At 39.7% G+C, this 17,672-nt stretch overlaps 1 pseudogene; it reads right to left on the bottom strand.

Annotated features, from left to right (window-relative positions):
- Window positions 1-55: 55 nt before the first annotated feature.
- LOC101149094 (aspartate aminotransferase, mitochondrial-like) lies at window positions 56-16,829 on the bottom strand (annotated as a pseudogene).
- Window positions 16,830-17,672: the final 843 nt, after the last annotated feature.

The following is a 17,672-nucleotide window of genomic DNA, read 5'->3' as shown; positions in this document are numbered from 1 at the left end:
ACAGTTTCTGAATTTTGCAGGAATCAAGTAGAGAGAAAAAGTAAATGCTTCCGTATTTGTTCACAAAGGATTATTTATCAAATTATTGCAAACGATAGATAGCTTGTGACAGAAAATTTCCTTGGCTCTGGAAAATAAAACATTTAAGTCATAAAAACATCCTTATAAATTAATTTTATGTAATTAATTTTGTTTTGCTTGATCTTAATTAGCAATTTTGGACTATAGCTGATTGCGAACGCTTCCAAAGAAGAAATTAAAATAATAACTGTGAATGACAAAAACCCAGAACAGCCATAGGTAAAGATCTGATTAACGTTACCAATTAACCAGGAAATTTAAGTGTTTCTGTGGCATACAATCATCCAACATAAAAATTGCAATTATTACAGGTATCTCAGCATGTCAGTATCTTAGGAATCTCATAAAATTTCACATTTCTATAAATGATGAACTTACACAAACACAGCTTAAAGAAAGGTAAAACACCATTTCTTATTTGACAATGCTTCTAGCAGTATTTGCCAAATAAGCCTAATCATTTAATAACTCTACAAGAAAGACAAGCCTTTGGAGGAGCATATCTAGGGGGTCCACCTGGGAAAATCCCAGTCAATTTTAGGCCAAAAGGCTTAATTTAGGATTTGGATTCTAGAGAAACCCGCCAAAGATGTCAAAAAGCTTAAAATACTTCCTTCAACAGATAATAAGTCACTGCTAAGAATACTACTCATTTAATCAGAGTGACAACCTAAAGACCTCAGAAAGTTACATGGATGGAAAAACTTTTACCCCTTTAAAGCTCAGTTTCCCTAAGCAGTCAAAGCCTAATAAAGACACCATGAAGCACTGGGAATTATCTTGGTAAAACACAGAATCTTTGTTTTCTAGGCCAGTGACCTTGATCAGGGGAATACATTTAGTAACAACATAGGAAATCCTAGTAACAAAACAATTTTGACACATTAAGAAAAAACAACAATATAGAATCAAGTTTTGCTGAAGTAAAATGTTGCATTTCTAGACCTTTAAGATAAATCCCAAACCAGGACTAGACAGTTCTCAGGAAGGAATGTGGCAGAAATAGGAATTAGTTTGTAATTCAGAATGGCTGTTAAGGAAACATTGCAGAATTAAAAATCAAAGCCTCTTGTAATCTTACTAAGAACAAATCAATATTTTAAGAGACTCATATTGTTTTAATGTAGGAGACCAAAATTTAAGTTTTGTATCAGTGCATCTTAACATCAAAGTTCCATTTTTTCCAACTTTTATTTTAGATGTAGGGGATACATGTGCAGGTCTGTTACTTGCAGTTTTTCCAGGGGCATGGTGGAAGCTGCTGCTGATTCCACCATTCTGGAGTCTGGAGGATGGTGGCCCTCTTCTCACAGCTCTACTAGGTAGTATCCCAGTGGGGACATAACTGGCAACTGTAGACATAATTGTTTGGCTTGCTACAAATCCATTTTCTGTTCATGTAGATTCTGCCACTGTTGACTCCATTGTCATTCAGGAAGGCACATTCTCCACCTCCTCTGATAGCAAGCCTAAATCCAAACACAAAAATATTAAATATTTGTAAGTTAGACACCTGCATTTGTTCCTCCCCTATCATCTTCTGCACCCCCTCCATATTTCAATGTGAATAAGAGAAAAGCAAAAGTCTGTCATTAATATTGCTTCATAGTAATATAAACCATTTCTGTATTTAGTGTCCTTTATGTCCTCAAGGTCCTTGCTTGAAAATCACAAGCTTATCATTCATCCATACCAAGCCCAGCTATGTTGATAGGTATTTAACTGATGCTTGCTGCCGTACCCAAATGAACTGCTGCCATTGGTGGTCTTCAGTCAAGATGATTTCCAGTCTCCTCCCAAATTGTTTTATAAATGTGTGAAAACTAAAAAAAAAAAAAAAACTAGTAAATTCCTGAAAGGGCTTAGCTTTGATAAATGGATATGACTGGGTTCCTACATTTTATCTGCTGCAATGTAATGATTATATTCAAAATACCCCTTTGAAATGTTCACAGTCCAAGGAACTGTTACTAGTTTCCTTCTGGTGATAAAGCTTTAGGAGGGAGAGATTCCCATGAGTTCCCAGGATGCTTTCCTATTGTAAATGGATGCAACATCTGCAAGAGTGGGCTTAACAGCCTTGTGGATATCAGCTCCTCAGTGGCTTCCTATGATTGTAGAACCTTTGTTGCACATCAGCTATAAGTAGGGATTTCAGCAGTTTTAAATCAGTGGATGAAAGTGTAAAATTGTGAGAAATGTCACTGTCATGTTAAAGACTTCAACTGAAATCACAGGTAAAGCTTTCCCAAAGACACAGCTAACAAACTGAAGAGCATAAAAAGGGTTTAGATTTCTTACCTCATATTGCAGTAAGTTTTCCATGATACTACATTTCTTATCTCATAAACACAACTCACACACATAACCATACATAAACACAGCAAAAGATGAGAAGTCTCAAAACATACATGTTATTATATTCCATGTTGTCTGTCCATTTCCAAATGTGATGGGATGATTCTCTTCTAAGGCCAATCCAATGGTCAGAAGGGCCTTTATATCTTTTCAGGAAATTCTATAATAAAACAGAAACTAACACCATGAGCCCCTTTCTTTCATATTACTCTGGAGTCTCTCTTCCCTATCCCTTCTCTTTTTCACTGGCAGCGTGGTATAATTAAGCAGCATAAACTCTGGAGTGAGACTAATTCCCAGTTCTCAGTTTAAGTCATTTAACGTCTCTGATCCTAAATTACTTTATTTAAAGTGAGCATATATCCCAGTTTCATTGGGAAATTCTCAGTTTATGCTTGTCATTCCACCAATGTATTAATGATCACTTTTAATACCCTATATGTCTTAATCTAGATGACAAATTATATAATTACTTCTTAATAGAATGAGAACAATACATCTCATCTTACCAGCTCACCATGAGCATTACATGGGGAAATATATCCAAAATGTCTCACAGGGTTCCAGGCAGAGAACACACCCTCAACAAATGTTAGACATGAAAACACATCTCATGCCCCTGAAATGGGATCCTTCTTAGTATTTCAGCTTTAACCCTATGTAGCCGACCTGCCTCAGGGGGCTAAGTATTTAACAGAAAACATGATCCAAAAATATCTCTTACCAGTTCCTCCATAGTTGCAAACTGAGCAAGGCTGGCTTCTAATGAGACACAGAATGTTTGACTCAATGTCCAATTTCTTATGCCTTCAGAAAAATAAAAACATTTACTCCTAAATCTAATTCAGCTTTTTGGGCAAGCAGCGTATTTAGATGACTCTACCACTGGCTTTTCCTTTCTTGCTAAAAGTGAGACAATCACAATGAAACATAATAAAGAAATTTTCTCACCCATTTTATCTATTTTTCTGCTTACCTTCCTGAGGTCAATTTTGAAGTGTACATATCTGATTGTTGTTTTCCTAACTCATCACAAAGTGCCTTATCCTAAGCACAACAATCATCAGTCCAGTGGTTTCCAGCTGGGTATCTGCACCCTTGACTTTCTGAAATTTACACTGACACTAACAGTTTCAAGGAAATCAATTTCTATAGCATCGACTTCCATAGTACTGTACTTTCACAGGGTCATACGGATGATTTTTCCATATCCTCCCTCATATTAGCCCTTCTTTCTCTTGACAAAGCAATGCTGAGGATCTATTACCTCTATACAAGAGATGATTTTTTTATGTATACAGTTCTCTGTACTTTCGTGCATTCTCAATCTGCTTAAGTAGAAGATACCAGCTCTTAAGGCTAGGTGATTTGCCTGAAAACATTTCAAGTAGAGATCTTACTTTATTTTTAATAAAAAATGACAATTCTGAGAGGAACTTGTCAGGAAATAGTTCCGTAAGCGGAATTCCTATACCCATAGCCTTTCTCATATCAATGGACGGCAAATGCATTCTTGCCAAGGCTCAAAAGAAAAGACAGGCTTACCTTTGACATTCCTCTTTCTGAGACGTTTTATCCAATTTGACATAAAATACTGTTGGCTCAGCTTTCAAAATATCCAGAGTCTGACCACCCTCCCCTACCTAGTCTCAATATAGCAATTAAATGATTATTCTACAATGAAAGTCACATCAAGACACTCCTCTCGTACAACTTCCCTCATCTAGTCTCCCTATTGCACTGAAGGTCAAAGCCAAAGTCTTTAACTGACCCTCAAGGTTCCTCCATTCCTGATTCCCCATGGTATCACTCTTCTTCTCCATCTTCACTTTGCTTCACCTACAGCAGCCTCCTTGCTCTTCCTCAAATAAGCCAGGAAGAGTCCTCCTTCAGGCTTTTGGTCTACTTGTTCTCTGCCTGGAATAGGTTCCTTCACATGGTTCCTCCATCTCTTTCGAAAGGTTGCTGAAATGTCATCTTCCTAAGAAGGCTTAGTTTTGTCAACCTATTGCAACCTGTTATACCTCCACCCTTATTTATTTTTACTTGTGTTTTTCTGCTGGAATATAAGTTCCAAAGGGCAGGAATTCTTTTGTGTGTATTTTGTTTGCTGATGTAATTCAAGCATTTCACACAGTGACAGGCACATAATGGAGCTTAATAAATATTTATTGACAACAAAAACATATGGAGAATATTGTACAGTTTGGAGAACAAGTAACTTACCTGACAAAACAATAGAAAGTGCAATCACACTTGTAGTCAGGACTGCAATGATGAACAAGCAACAATAAACCTTGACAGGAGTCACTGGAGATATAAGTGCTAGACATTGTCTTTGCAGAGTTTTATCTGTAAAATAGAAACATCAGAATCTCAATCTCAGGAATATCGTAGGGAGAAAAAATTTATCATAGAATCAACACTAAGATCAGATGTACTTCAATTCTCCTACTGCCAACTCCTTTCACAAAAGGGCTTGGTTCATAAATGAGAATAATGGCCCAAAGAGGGCTAGAGATAAAAATCGAATTCTCCCCACCCCCAGGGAATCTTCCAGTTATTGGAAAAAGAGTAGAAATTGGGATGAAAAAGAAACATACACAATCCAGATTTAGCCCCATAGTAAAGCAGCTGGTTAGAAGCAACAAGGGAAGCAGAAAATAAATCAATGTAATTCACCATATTGACAGAATGAGACAAGGGACAACATATGAGCATCTGAATAAATGCAGCAAGAGGATGTGAAAAGCTTAATATTCATCCACGATAGTAAGACTCAACAAATTAGAAATTGAAGAACTTTCTTCAACCTGATAAAGGGCATCTACAGAAAAACTACAACTAGCAACAACCCTAACGATGAATAAATGCTTTCCCCCAGTGACATAGAACAAGGCAAGGATGTCTGATCTCTCTCACCAATCCAATTTAACATTTTACTGGATGTCCTATTAGGGGCAAAAAGGCAAGAAAAAAGAAATAAATGTCATACAGATTGGAAAGAAATAAAAGCATTGCTATTCACAGACAACACAGTTGTCTGCATGTAAAATTCTAAGGAATCTACCAAATGGCTATGAGAATAAATGAATTTGGCAAAGCTACAGGATTACCTATGTTCATATATAAAAATCACTTATATTTCCATATTCATAATTATGAAGTGGAAATTTAAATATAAAAACAGTGTCATTTATAATAACATGAAAGATATCAAATAAATATATCAAAATATGCTTAGGATCAGTATGATGAAAGCTGGAAACCAAAGGGACAAAGAAATCAAAGCAGACTTGAATCAACAGAGATATAAGATATTCATAGATTGGAATATGCAATATTGCTGGATGTCAATTATACCCAAACAGGTTTAGAGATTCAGTGCAATCCTGATAAACATTGCAGTATGAATTTTTTGTAGAAATAAGCAAGGTAATTTTAAAATTATATGAAAAAGCAAAGAACTAGAATAGCCAAACAATTTTGAAGGAAAAAAAAATGGCCAAATTTGGAAATCAGGGAACCTGCTTTCATAATTTACAAAGTAATAGAAACAAAGACAGTATGATATTGACAAAAGAACAGACACATAAATCAATGGAACAGAAAAAAGGTTTCAGAAACAAATCTAAACGTGTATGGTCAATTGACATTTGACAGACGTGGAAAGTAATCAGGTAGGTAAGGGGTAATATTTTCTGAACATGTAGTGCTGGAACAATTGAGTGTCCTAATGCAAAACAGTGAACCTCAGCTCACATCTAATACCTTATAAGAAAATTAACTCAAAATAAATTTTAGACTCATATATAAAGCCTCAAACCCTAAAACTATTAGAAGAGGAAAATTACATTTTTGTGAACTTGAATTAGGCAAAAATTTCTTACATACAACACCAAAAGCATTATCAATATTTTAAAAATTGATAAATTGAACTTTAACATAATTAAAACTCTGCTAGAAAAAAACCCTGAAAAGGGAATAAAAAGACAAGCAAAGGCAGAAAAACATCTCTCTAAAAAGCGACTTGTATCTAGAATATATTAAGAACTCAAAACTCAACAATAAGAAAACGAAAACTAGATTAAAAAGTGGGCCAATGATTTGGAGATATACTTGATTAAAGAGGATATATGAATAGCAAACAAGTGCATAAAAACATGCTTGAAATAACCAGCCATTTGAGAAATACAAATTAAAACCATGAGTGACTACTACATGGTTATTAGAGTGACAAACAAAACAGAAAAAGAAACAACTGCTGGTGAGGAAGGGATGTGATATGGTTTGGATCTGTGTCCCCACCCAAATCTTATGTTGAATTGTAATCTCTAGCGTTGGAGGTGGGGTCTGGTGGAAGGAGATTAGATCATGGGGGCAGATTTCCCCCTTGGCACTGTGTCGTGATAAGAGTGAGTTCTCGTGAGATCTGGCGGTTGAAAACTGTGTGGTGCCCTCCCTCACTTCCTCTCTTCCTCCTGCTCTGGCCAAGTGAAGTATGGACTACCCCTTTGCCTTCTGCCATGAATTGTAAGTTTCCTGAGGCATCCCCAGAAGCTGAGCAGATGCCAGAATCATGCTTCCTGGCCAGCCTGTGGAATGGTGAGCCAATTAAACCTCTTTTCTTTACAAATTACTCAGTCTCAGGCTATTTCTTTATAGCAGTGAGAGAATGGACAGGATGCAACTGGAATTTTCATGCATCATCACTGGAAATGCAAAATGTTATGGGCATTTTGGAAAACAGTTAAGCAGTTTGTTATGGTAAATGTAAATTCACCACATGCCCTAGCCATCCTATCCCTAGGTATTTAAACAAGGGAAGTGAAAACTTGTGTTTACCCAAAAACCTGTAAGGAATATTTTACACCAGGTTTATTCATTATCACAAAAAACTAGCAACAACTCAAATATGCTTCAGCTGCTGAAGAGGTAAACAACTATTCCTCAGCCCTAATAAAAGAAAAAACTCGATCACACATTCACAGTTGTCAATTTCTTACTGTGTGTTAGCTGGCCAAACTTTTGTCAGGTTTTTCTCCTCCCCACAGGCCCTACACGTGTTTGCCCACAAGTTTGCCTAAATGCCTCAAAGGACAGACTTGCGAAAAACATCCTGCCTTAACCTGACCACAGACCACATTGCACCATTTCCTGCTGAAACGCCTAGACTTTGCCCCCTGCTCTCTCCCACACCACTAACTTTTTTTTTTTTTTTTTAAGACAGAGTCTCTGTCGCCCACGCTGGAGTGCAGGAGCATGATCTCGGCTCACTGTAAGCTTCCACCTCCCGGGTTCATGCCATTCTCCTGCCTCAGCCTCCCGAGTAGCTGGGACCACAGATGCCCACCACCATGCCCGGCTAATTTTTTGTATTTTGTTTAGTAGAGACGGGGTTTCAGCCGGTTAGCCAGGATGGTCTCAATCTCCTGACCTCGTGATCCACCCGCCTCAGCCTCCCAAATTGCTGGGATTATAGGCATAAGCCACCGCACCTGGCCTACTAACATATTTTTGAAATCAGTGTTATTCCTATTGCAACAGTCCTTTTGAATAAAGTTTCTCCCTATCTAAGTCCAGACTTGTTTTTCTTTGACAAATGATACATACTATAATACAGATGACTTGAAAATGCATTATTGCTAAGTGAATGAAGTCAGATTCTACATTTACCTACTGCAAGATTCCATCGATGTGACATTCTGGAAAAGCAAAAGTGCAAGATCAGAAAACAGATGAGTGGCTGCCAAGGGCTAGGGGTAGAGGAAGAGACATTCTACAAAGGGACATGAGGGAATTTCGAGTGGGTGGGTATGGCTCTATATCTTGACTTTTATGGTAGTTACATGAGTATATATGTTTACCATAGAAATCTACACCAAAAGAGTGAATTTTACTGAATATAAATTATAATACTTTAAAAGTCCCTGCCAACTTTCGTCCGTTTAATATACATCTACAAGAATAACAGGGAGCTTCAGCTTAAATTCTAGACAGGGGGAAAGATGGGTAAGATTGGATGATCTTAAGCAGTAAATATCGTTTGGATTTTGGCTCATATAAAAATATCAACCTTTACTCTTTCTGGTTCTACACTAATGCAAAATTGTCTTAAAGGTTCAGAATACTAAGACTTCCGTAATTCTTTTTCATTGCTACTAGGGTAATGTGTAACTCTCCCCTTAAAACTTCCCCCAAATCTCCCATTTGCCTCTCTTAATAATCTTCTAAATGTGCCTGCTTTCTCTTCTTTTTTACATCTCTAGCCTCTCCTACTAATACTGAGACAGCCAGGTGGGAAGGGGTCCCTGGAGAAACTCCAATTAGCCTGCCCACTGAGGTGGAGCCTTGGGAAGTTCACAAGGTTTGCAGCAGAGAGAAGCCTGAGCCTGGCCCCTGTTTTTCATTTGAAGAACCTGGGATTCAAACTGTCAGGTGGGAAGCGCTCCGGCGGAAGGAGTCTGGCCTTGCAAGAGTACCTGTTTCCCCCTTTTTTTCCCTTTTTCACCCAATAAAACTCTGCTTCACACACCCTTTAAACCATCTGCGAGCCTGAATTTCCGTGGCCGTGGGACAAAGAATCCCATTTTTAGCTGAAATAAGGAAAAGTCCTGCAGCAATATTTCCACATGCATCTTGTTCCACTTCTCTCTTGCTCACTTATTTCTCTTCTACCTTTCTTACAGTGTGTCCTGACTCCCGCAAATTCATACCACTCTTAAGGTACACACTGAACACAATAACTCTTCAGACTTCTAGTTGGAAAAACAACATTAGGAATTATCTCTCAGAAGAACAGAGAAATAAAGCATTATTACTGATCAAATTTTAACTCAGTTTCAGGATCTGAAAAACTTAAATCACAGGATGCATTTTAAAAAACAAGTTTCACAACTGTACCAGGTAACAAATATTTAGTTTCGGTTCTGTAAACATTCTTTAGAATATAACATTTGGCTTAGTTAGTAAGAATATAACTTAGTAGGAATGTAACTTAGCCAAAAGTTACATTTGTAACATCTAAAAAATGTTAGAACGTACTGCTCCGGGAGACAAATTTAAGAAGACCGATTTGAGTAATAATAAAACTCCCATCACCTGCAAAGCCGGCTCTGCGTGAATTACTCTTTCTCCATTGTAATCCCCGTCTTGATAAATCGGCTCTATCTAGCAGGCAAAGTGAACCCACTGGACGGTTACAACAGTACCATGAATGCTAAGAGCTAGGAGCAACATGTTACAAAAACAGTGGCACCCCTTAAAAACAAGTTTCCCCAAGAAAGGTGGGAGGAAAATAGGGGCTCAGGACAGTTGCAAATAGATGCCTATCTTCCAAATAAAATGCCAAGTCTTCTTGAGGTCACAGCATCCACAAGTTTCCAACTAGGCTGGAAAAACAAGTTGGATCAGAGAGAGGTTGGGGGAGGGCCCGTGGGTGGCCCTGAAGCAGGCCACTAGGACGCCCTGTTTCCCTCTCTCCGCCCTTCCAAAAGCCCTTAAGCCACAGACAGCCGTGGCCCGTCTAGGGGGCACTCCCCTCTCAGGTCCCCCAAAGTCCTGCAAACTCTGACGACAAAGGCAAGTCAGAGTCCCGTGACATGTGGGGAGGCATCGCACAGATTTTTCTTTTCATGGCCTGGTCAGAGGGAGTGCTCACCCAACCGAGAAGGCCCTGGCGGGGTCACACTGGCTAAATAAAAAGCGCCTTCTTCTGCTTTTTTCGGAGCTCCAGGTGACGGCTCCTCCTTCACTCCAGGGCGGAGCTCTGCAGAAAAGGCGGGGAGGCACGGAGGGAGGTGTATTGGGGCTGCGGGATTCGCGGCTACATGGGCTTCTAGGCTCTCTCGCGCCCACCCTGCCCCGAGCTACGGAGCCCCTTCCGGTCCCGCGGACTCCAAGCCTCAAGTTTCCGCCACACCCTCCAGAGAAGCGTCCCCGCCGCAGCCCCGGGGAGCGGGAGGCGCGAGGCGAGACGCGCAGCTGCGCCCAGCACTGGCCCCACCTCCCACGCGCCCGCGGGAGATTTGCTTGGGGCTGGATCCCCCGCCTACCGTTTCCCCGCAGCCGCCGGCGCTTGTGGCGCTTGTGACCCGAGCAGGAAGCCCAGAGAGAAACCAGAAAGACAGGAAGGGGATTCCTGGACTTCCTTTCCACATCCGGCAGGAACGCGACCCTCCTCCAGCTAGGAGCGCTTGTCCGGGTCTGGTGGATCCCTTACCCTGTGATAAGGACCCAGAGGATGCCCTTGTCCCCGGGATTAGGGGGAACCCAATGGAGGCCTCGACCCAGGGCCGATTGCCGCCCTGGGCCACAGGAGCTTTTTAGGCAGTGAAACTATTCTATGTGTAATGGTGGATATGTTATAGGAGGCAGAAACGAATTATTTGGGTAGACAGGGTAAAGCCAGTCCCTGGTAGAAAACTTGGCTTTTAACAAAAAGCAGCTCAAAAATAGCTCCCTTGCTAACCTCATGCAGTTCAAAGAAATCACTTTTCTAACAAGAGGCCTGAAAGAGCAGACAGTAAAACACAGAAAAGACAGCTGGGACACAGAAGGACTGGGGTGGACAGCCGGGAGTCTCCCGGGTAATCACCAAGCTTCACCCTTACACGATGGGCCCCACTAAAACAGTGGGCCTTAATAAGCACATTCCTTTCTCTTTAGGCGCACCAAGATGCCTGCAGCTGCAAGAAGATGTATGGGAACAGACACAGAAACTTTCCCTACCAGATAAGCAGGACAAAGAAACACACACTAAGAGTTGGCCTGTGTGGTCACGGAGTGGGTTAAGAGATGATAAAAAAATCTGCTCTGTACAGATAGCACACCTGGTCCCAACTAAACCCTTGGGCCCTAGAAAGATAAGACATCCCCTCCTCACAAGCCCCTCCTCAAGAGCCCATTTATAAAAACTCTGACATTTTTATTACAACTTGGCAATCTTCTCAGGATCCCTCTCTAACAGAGACCTGTTCTTTCCTTTTGCCTATTAAACTCCTGCTCCAAACTCACTCTGTCTGTGTATGTGTCCGAGACCTCGATCTCCTTGGCCATGAGACTAAGAATCTTGGTATTTACCCCAGACAATGAGGCTGCTTCAGATATATCTCATACATTTGTCAAACCCACAGAATGTACAACAGAAAGAGGGAACCCTAAACGATGGACTTACTTACAATGTATCAATATTTGTTCATCAAGACAAATTGTACAACACTAATGGGCGATGTTAATAATAAGGGAAATTGTGAGGGAGGAAGAAGTGATAAATGAGAAATCTACACTTGCCACTCAATTTTTCCACAACCCTAAAACTATTCTAAAATAACATGTATTAATTATTTTTAAAAAGCAGATGACTTTTTGTCAGTTATGATTGTTTTTAGCTATGACATAGAAAGCTATAATCATCCTTCAATTTAACTTATAATTTGTTGATATATATATATCATATATATGTATGTGTATATATATATCATATATATGTATGTGTATATATATCATATATATGTATGTGTATATATATATCATATATATGTATGTGTATATATATATGTGTATACACACACACATACTTTGCACCACAGGATACAGTAAGATTAGAATTTTCTTACATGATAATGAAACAACCTCAATCACATTTCAGAAGTAGTGCCTTAATAAGTCCTTCCACCTTTTGACTCTCTCTGAGGAAGTATGGAAAAGGAGATATGATGTTAATATCTAAGTTTATTGCTTGTGTAACAAATATTTTGCTATGTATGCATACGGATAATAAAAATAATAATACTATATAGCTATAACTATCCTAATATAACCCTTATAAAGAAAAGTGTCTATGAAAAATGAGTGAGTTTGAGTGCATCACGGTGGTTTAAATTTTTTTTTTCTTTATTTTTTCAAACTCTAAAAGACAGGCATAAAAGGATCTGATTGCAGGGCCTTAAATCTGACTAGGTTTCTCAAATGTGTCATCACAGTAAATGAAATGTAAGCCCATGTCTATTATATATGAAAAAAAGTTAATACATAAGCACAAGACTATTAATTTCTGGAATTGCATTCAGAATTCTCCTGTCCTCAGAAGAAAGGAAATGTTCTGCCTCATGCATTATTGTCCTTTGTATATAAAGGACAATAAATAAAGGTTATGTAAATAAGTACACAGCCAGGATTCTTTTAGGACACACACATAGAATGTAAGTTATTTGGCTTTTGAATAAAATGATTACTTGCAAAGTCCGTTGCAGTTAGAAATGCTTACTGAAGCTGACTCAAATCTTTCCTCCTTATTATTACCTAGTTAAATAAACAAATGGCAAACATTTGTGTGGAGAGTCATATATTACGTGAAGTGCTAGATGGTGGCATGTTAATAAAAGACCCTACTAGTAAAAAATGTAGAGTTTTTAAAATTGAAATGAAAAAACCTTTATTGGATTTTTTAGATCTGCCTATAGTAACATCCCCAGTTCCCCTGCTAACATCATCATCATAGCAGTTACAATATATCTATCTCTTATTTTGCCTTAGAGTGGTATTACTCAAAGTGTATATCATGGATCAGTGGCAGTTCATGAACTATGTGTTATCAGTCCATGGTGAGGTAAACACAGACTTTATTAGTCTGTTTTCACACTGCTGATAAAGACACACCCAAGCCTGGGCAATTTACAGATAAAGAGGTTTAATTGGACTTACAGTTCCATGTGGCTGGGGAAGCCTCACAATCATGGCAGAAGGCAAGGAGGAGCAAGTCATGTCTTACATGGATGGCAGCAAGCAGAGAGAGCTTGTGCAGGAAAATTTCCCCTTATAATAAACATTAAACCTCATGAGACTTACTCACTATCACAAGAACAGCTCGGGAAAGACCTGCCCCATGATGCAATTACCTCTCACTGGGTGCCTCCCACAACACATGGGAATTCAAGATGAGATTTGGGTGGTGACACAGCCAAACCATATCACAGACATTGAGAGTAAGCATTTAAAAACTCATATAGCAATTTGACATTTCCTTAATAACCAAGTGGGTGAATCCACCTTGTTGGACAGGAAATAGACAAGTGTGGTACCATCAGACTCAGTGGTGGGTCACTTCTGACATGAGTGTGTATGAGTCACGAGAAACTGTACAACATTAAAAAGTTTGGGATCTTAAGGTTATTTTCTCAACTACAATCCAACTGTGCATAAAAATCTGAAATTCACATATTACCTTCTTGCAAAATAATAACAAATAATTGTGAAATTTACAGGATAACTTGTTGGAAATAGTTATTGATGATTTATTGAAAATAAAATTTGAAAACACGGCATCATTTGCATTATTTGGGGTAAGATTTAAAAACAAATAACCTTAACTTGCAGAAATTATCTTAAAATTTCTTTCTCTGTTCTCTTGAATATAGATCTTTGAAATCAGTTCTACTTTTAATGGTAAATAGAAATACTTGAGGTACTCTTTCTCTTCAGTGAACAGAATCTTGTCATAAATGCAACCTCGTAAGCTCATTTCTCACATTACAACTTTACATATTAATATAAATAAAATTTATTCACAGTGTGGGTGTAGGCATTTAATATAGGAAATACAATTTCATACTTAAACTTGAGATTAGTTACAGTTTTTTTTTCCTTTCTTCCATTTTGTTTCTTAATTGACAAATAGTAACTACATATTCATAAAGTATGTAGTGATGTTTTGATAGATATGATGTACAACAATTCTATTAGGGTAATTAGCATATCTATCATCTCAAACATTTACCATTTCTTTATGTTGGAAACATTTAATATCTTCTTTCTAGCTTTCTGAAACAATATAACATATTATTGTTAACTGTAGTAATCCTACAGTGCTATGGAATGCTAGGAGGTATTCCACTTATCTCGTGCACAATGGAGAAACAGAAAATGTTTTTTTTTCTATCACATCATCAGGCTGAACATTTTCTAAACTTTTATCCTCTGTTTCCCTTTTAAAACTGAATATTTTAACAGCACCCAAGTCACCTCTTAAGTGCTTCAATGCTTAGAAGTTTCTTTTGCCAGATACCCTAAATCATCTTCCTCAAGTTCGAAGTTCCACAAATCTGTAGGTTGCAATAAGTCTACATGGTTTCCAGGAGGTGAAGCCTGAACCCAACTGGCAGCACACAAAGCCTAGAATATCCTCTTTCCTGGTACCACCCTGTGCCACTGGACTCACGGTGTGAGATGAGTGACTGCACAACCACATTCAACAAAGGAGGAGGTACAACTGGGCAGAGACAACATCACAACCAGAGAAGATTACAAAATCATTCAAGAGGATAATGAGATAAAGTACAGTTACCTACTCTCCATTATTCTTTGCTGAGAAAAGTGAGGGTATGGCATCAGCAGAAAATTATGTTTATTCTTAAATAAATCCCAATAGGATGGGGTTGATAGGCAGTAGAATGAGATAAAAATCTGCATTCATTAAAAATCTTTGTGCATAAGGAAAAGAACAGCAATGGCAAGGGAGAAAAGAGAGCCTTCTCTTTTTCTTAAATAAGACAGGAAACTGCATTCTTTTCCTTGCTGTAGTGGCAGCAGACTTACTGGTATTCATAAAACATAATTTCTGCAATGCAGTCTGTTGATAAGGCTGCTCCATGATGGGAGGACAGACATGAGGCCAAGTGTTCATGACAGAACTAGGTCTTCTCTCAAAGCCTCTAATGTGTGCTATTTCTCATGAGGAACCTGACACTATAAGACACTTCAGTTAAAGCTTCTGAAATATTGCAATGGCATAATTGACAGGTTTTTTGGTGTGGTGACTTTCTCGTACACGTAAACTCTTTGAGAAAAGTTGGGGATAAAAGGACAGGGGAGCGTTTGGTTTAGAGCCACAATGTTCCAGACACCAGCCACGGATCCCTCTGCCCTGTGTCACTACACGTTCTTTTCTGAGAAACATTCAATTGCTGAGTGTTACACACTGTGGTTGAAGAAAATGATCCACTCACCACCATCCACTCTCTCTCATCCTCTGTGTGAAGCTCCCAATAGCAGAGGCTGAAGACAGAAAGGTCGTCTCTGTTTCCTTGCACCAGGTACATTACTTGGTGATCTGGTGAATGGCATGGGCAAAGTAGCCCACGTTGCCGGAGGTGACCCCTGCCACAGAAATGCGGCCGTCCTTTGTCATATAGATGGAGAACTCCTTGGTTAGCCACTCCACCTGTTTAGGCTTTAGCCCTGTGAAACAAAACATGCCAGTTTGGGCAGTGATATGTGGCCAGTTGTGGGTGGAACCCTTCTTCTTGAGGTTGGAGACAAGCTGAGTCCGCATGCTAATGATGTGGTCGGCCACGCCTTTCACTTCTTGCAACCATTGTTTTCATGAATCTGGGGTGTTCAGAATGGTAGAAGCAATCTGGGCCCCATTGTGGGGACGGTTGGCATACATGGGACGGATCAAGATCTTCAACTGTGACTCTACACTTTTGGTTTCATCTCATCTTTGCATACTACAGTGAAGGCTCCTACACGTTCACCATATAAGCCCATGTTCTTGGCATATGATTGGCAGAGACAAACATTAATGCCCTGTTCAATGAAGTGGTGCACGGCCCGGGCATCCTTATCACCATCACCACTGGTAAAGCCTTGGTAGGCCATGTCAAAGAAGGCAAAGAGACTCTTCTTCTTCACCATTATTGCTGTATCCTTCCACTGCTCCAGACGTGGGTCCACTCCCATGGGATTGTGGGTGCAGGCATGCAGAAGAACAACATTTTGCTCTGGTATTTTTGAAAGGCCCTCCACAGCGCCTGTGAAGTCAAAACCGCAACTCTTGCGGTCATAAAGCCGATAACCTTGTAGCTGCATGCCAGTGTCCCTGAAGATGGGCGTGTGATTTCCCCAGCTTGGTTTGGGCAGAAAGACATCTCAGCTGAACTTAAAAAATATTTGCAGAAAGCTGGCTCCAATCCTTAAGGCTCCAGTTCCAGAAATGGTCTGCACAGTGACAAACCGGCCACTTTTCAAGACTTCACTGTTCTCACCAAGGGCTAGTTCTGCAGATGCCTTGCAAAATTCAGCCAGTCCCCCAATGGACAGGTATTCCTTGTCCAAACTTTTTGTGGCAATCTGGGCCTCTGCCTTGGGGACGCTAGGCAGCACGTCCAAGGCTTTCCGTTATCATCCCAGTAGGCACCAACTCCCAGATTCATCTTTTTGCTATTGGTGTCCCTCTTAAAGTTTTCAATGACTCCCAGGATGATATCTGGAGGTCCCATTTCCACATGGGTCCATCAGGAGCTGGCTCTGGCAGAGGCCACAGCTGCGAGGCCCAGGTGGAAGGTGGCAGCGATCCCAGAGAGGACGCGGCCAGAGTGCAGCAGGGCCATGGTGGACAGTAGAAGGGCAGTGGGCAGCCACAGGACTGAGCAGAGGGCTCTCTGTAGAGTTTTAATTGCGAGAGACGATTTGTGAGGCTGATCTTAAGCTGTAGCCAATCTGGTCTGCTTTGCATGTCTTTCTGTATGGTCCATAGCAAATTTGCTGAGGACCTCCATCTTGTTTAACATCCTTGGGAGCAAGACCTGTAACCACTTGGCAAGGTTTTGTGTAGCCTCTGTGTAGCTTGGATTCAATCCTGGCTTAGGGAATGAGTCTTACCTGGTTTGATATCTGCATGACCTTTTGCTATTTGTTGATTCCATTTCTCTCCACGACCTGCCTTGGATTTTCCTTTCTCTGAGCCTTTAGTAAAGTTTGAAAGCCAGAAATATTGGCCACTTGGTGTGGCTAAATTCAGATAATAAGGGAGTTAAGAGGAATTTCTTAAGGAGTGCTCAGCTTAACTAAAAGTGGATATCCAAGTTAGAGTCATATTTAAAAGGTTTCCCTTTTCTTGGACCTTGTTTTGCTGAGAAAAGGTTTTTCTTGGTCAACTGCATTACTTTTTCTTCATTTTGCTTTGCCACTTTTTTAATGCACGCACAAGAGAGGAGAGACCTCTTTTTTTTCTCATGGACTCCAGAAATTAAAAGCACCCAGAGGCCAATAATCCAATTAGGAGATTGGCCAATGAAAGATCTTACGGGGACCGGGTTATCTTCTACCTGTCTGTGTAATTCTATATGTGTTGTGTGTGTGATGTTTACATAAAAAAAAGAGCTCTAATTAATTTTGCCTAAAGGAAGTCAAGCACTTGGATCAAATATTTTATGAAAGAGAAGACAAAAAGC

This window comes from Gorilla gorilla, chromosome 10, assembly GCF_029281585.2.
Source record: "Gorilla gorilla gorilla isolate KB3781 chromosome 10, NHGRI_mGorGor1-v2.1_pri, whole genome shotgun sequence".
Taxonomy (NCBI): domain Eukaryota; kingdom Metazoa; phylum Chordata; class Mammalia; order Primates; family Hominidae; genus Gorilla; species Gorilla gorilla.
The sequence above is the reverse complement of the archived record's forward strand: the minus strand, read 5'-3'. Positions and strand labels throughout refer to the sequence as shown.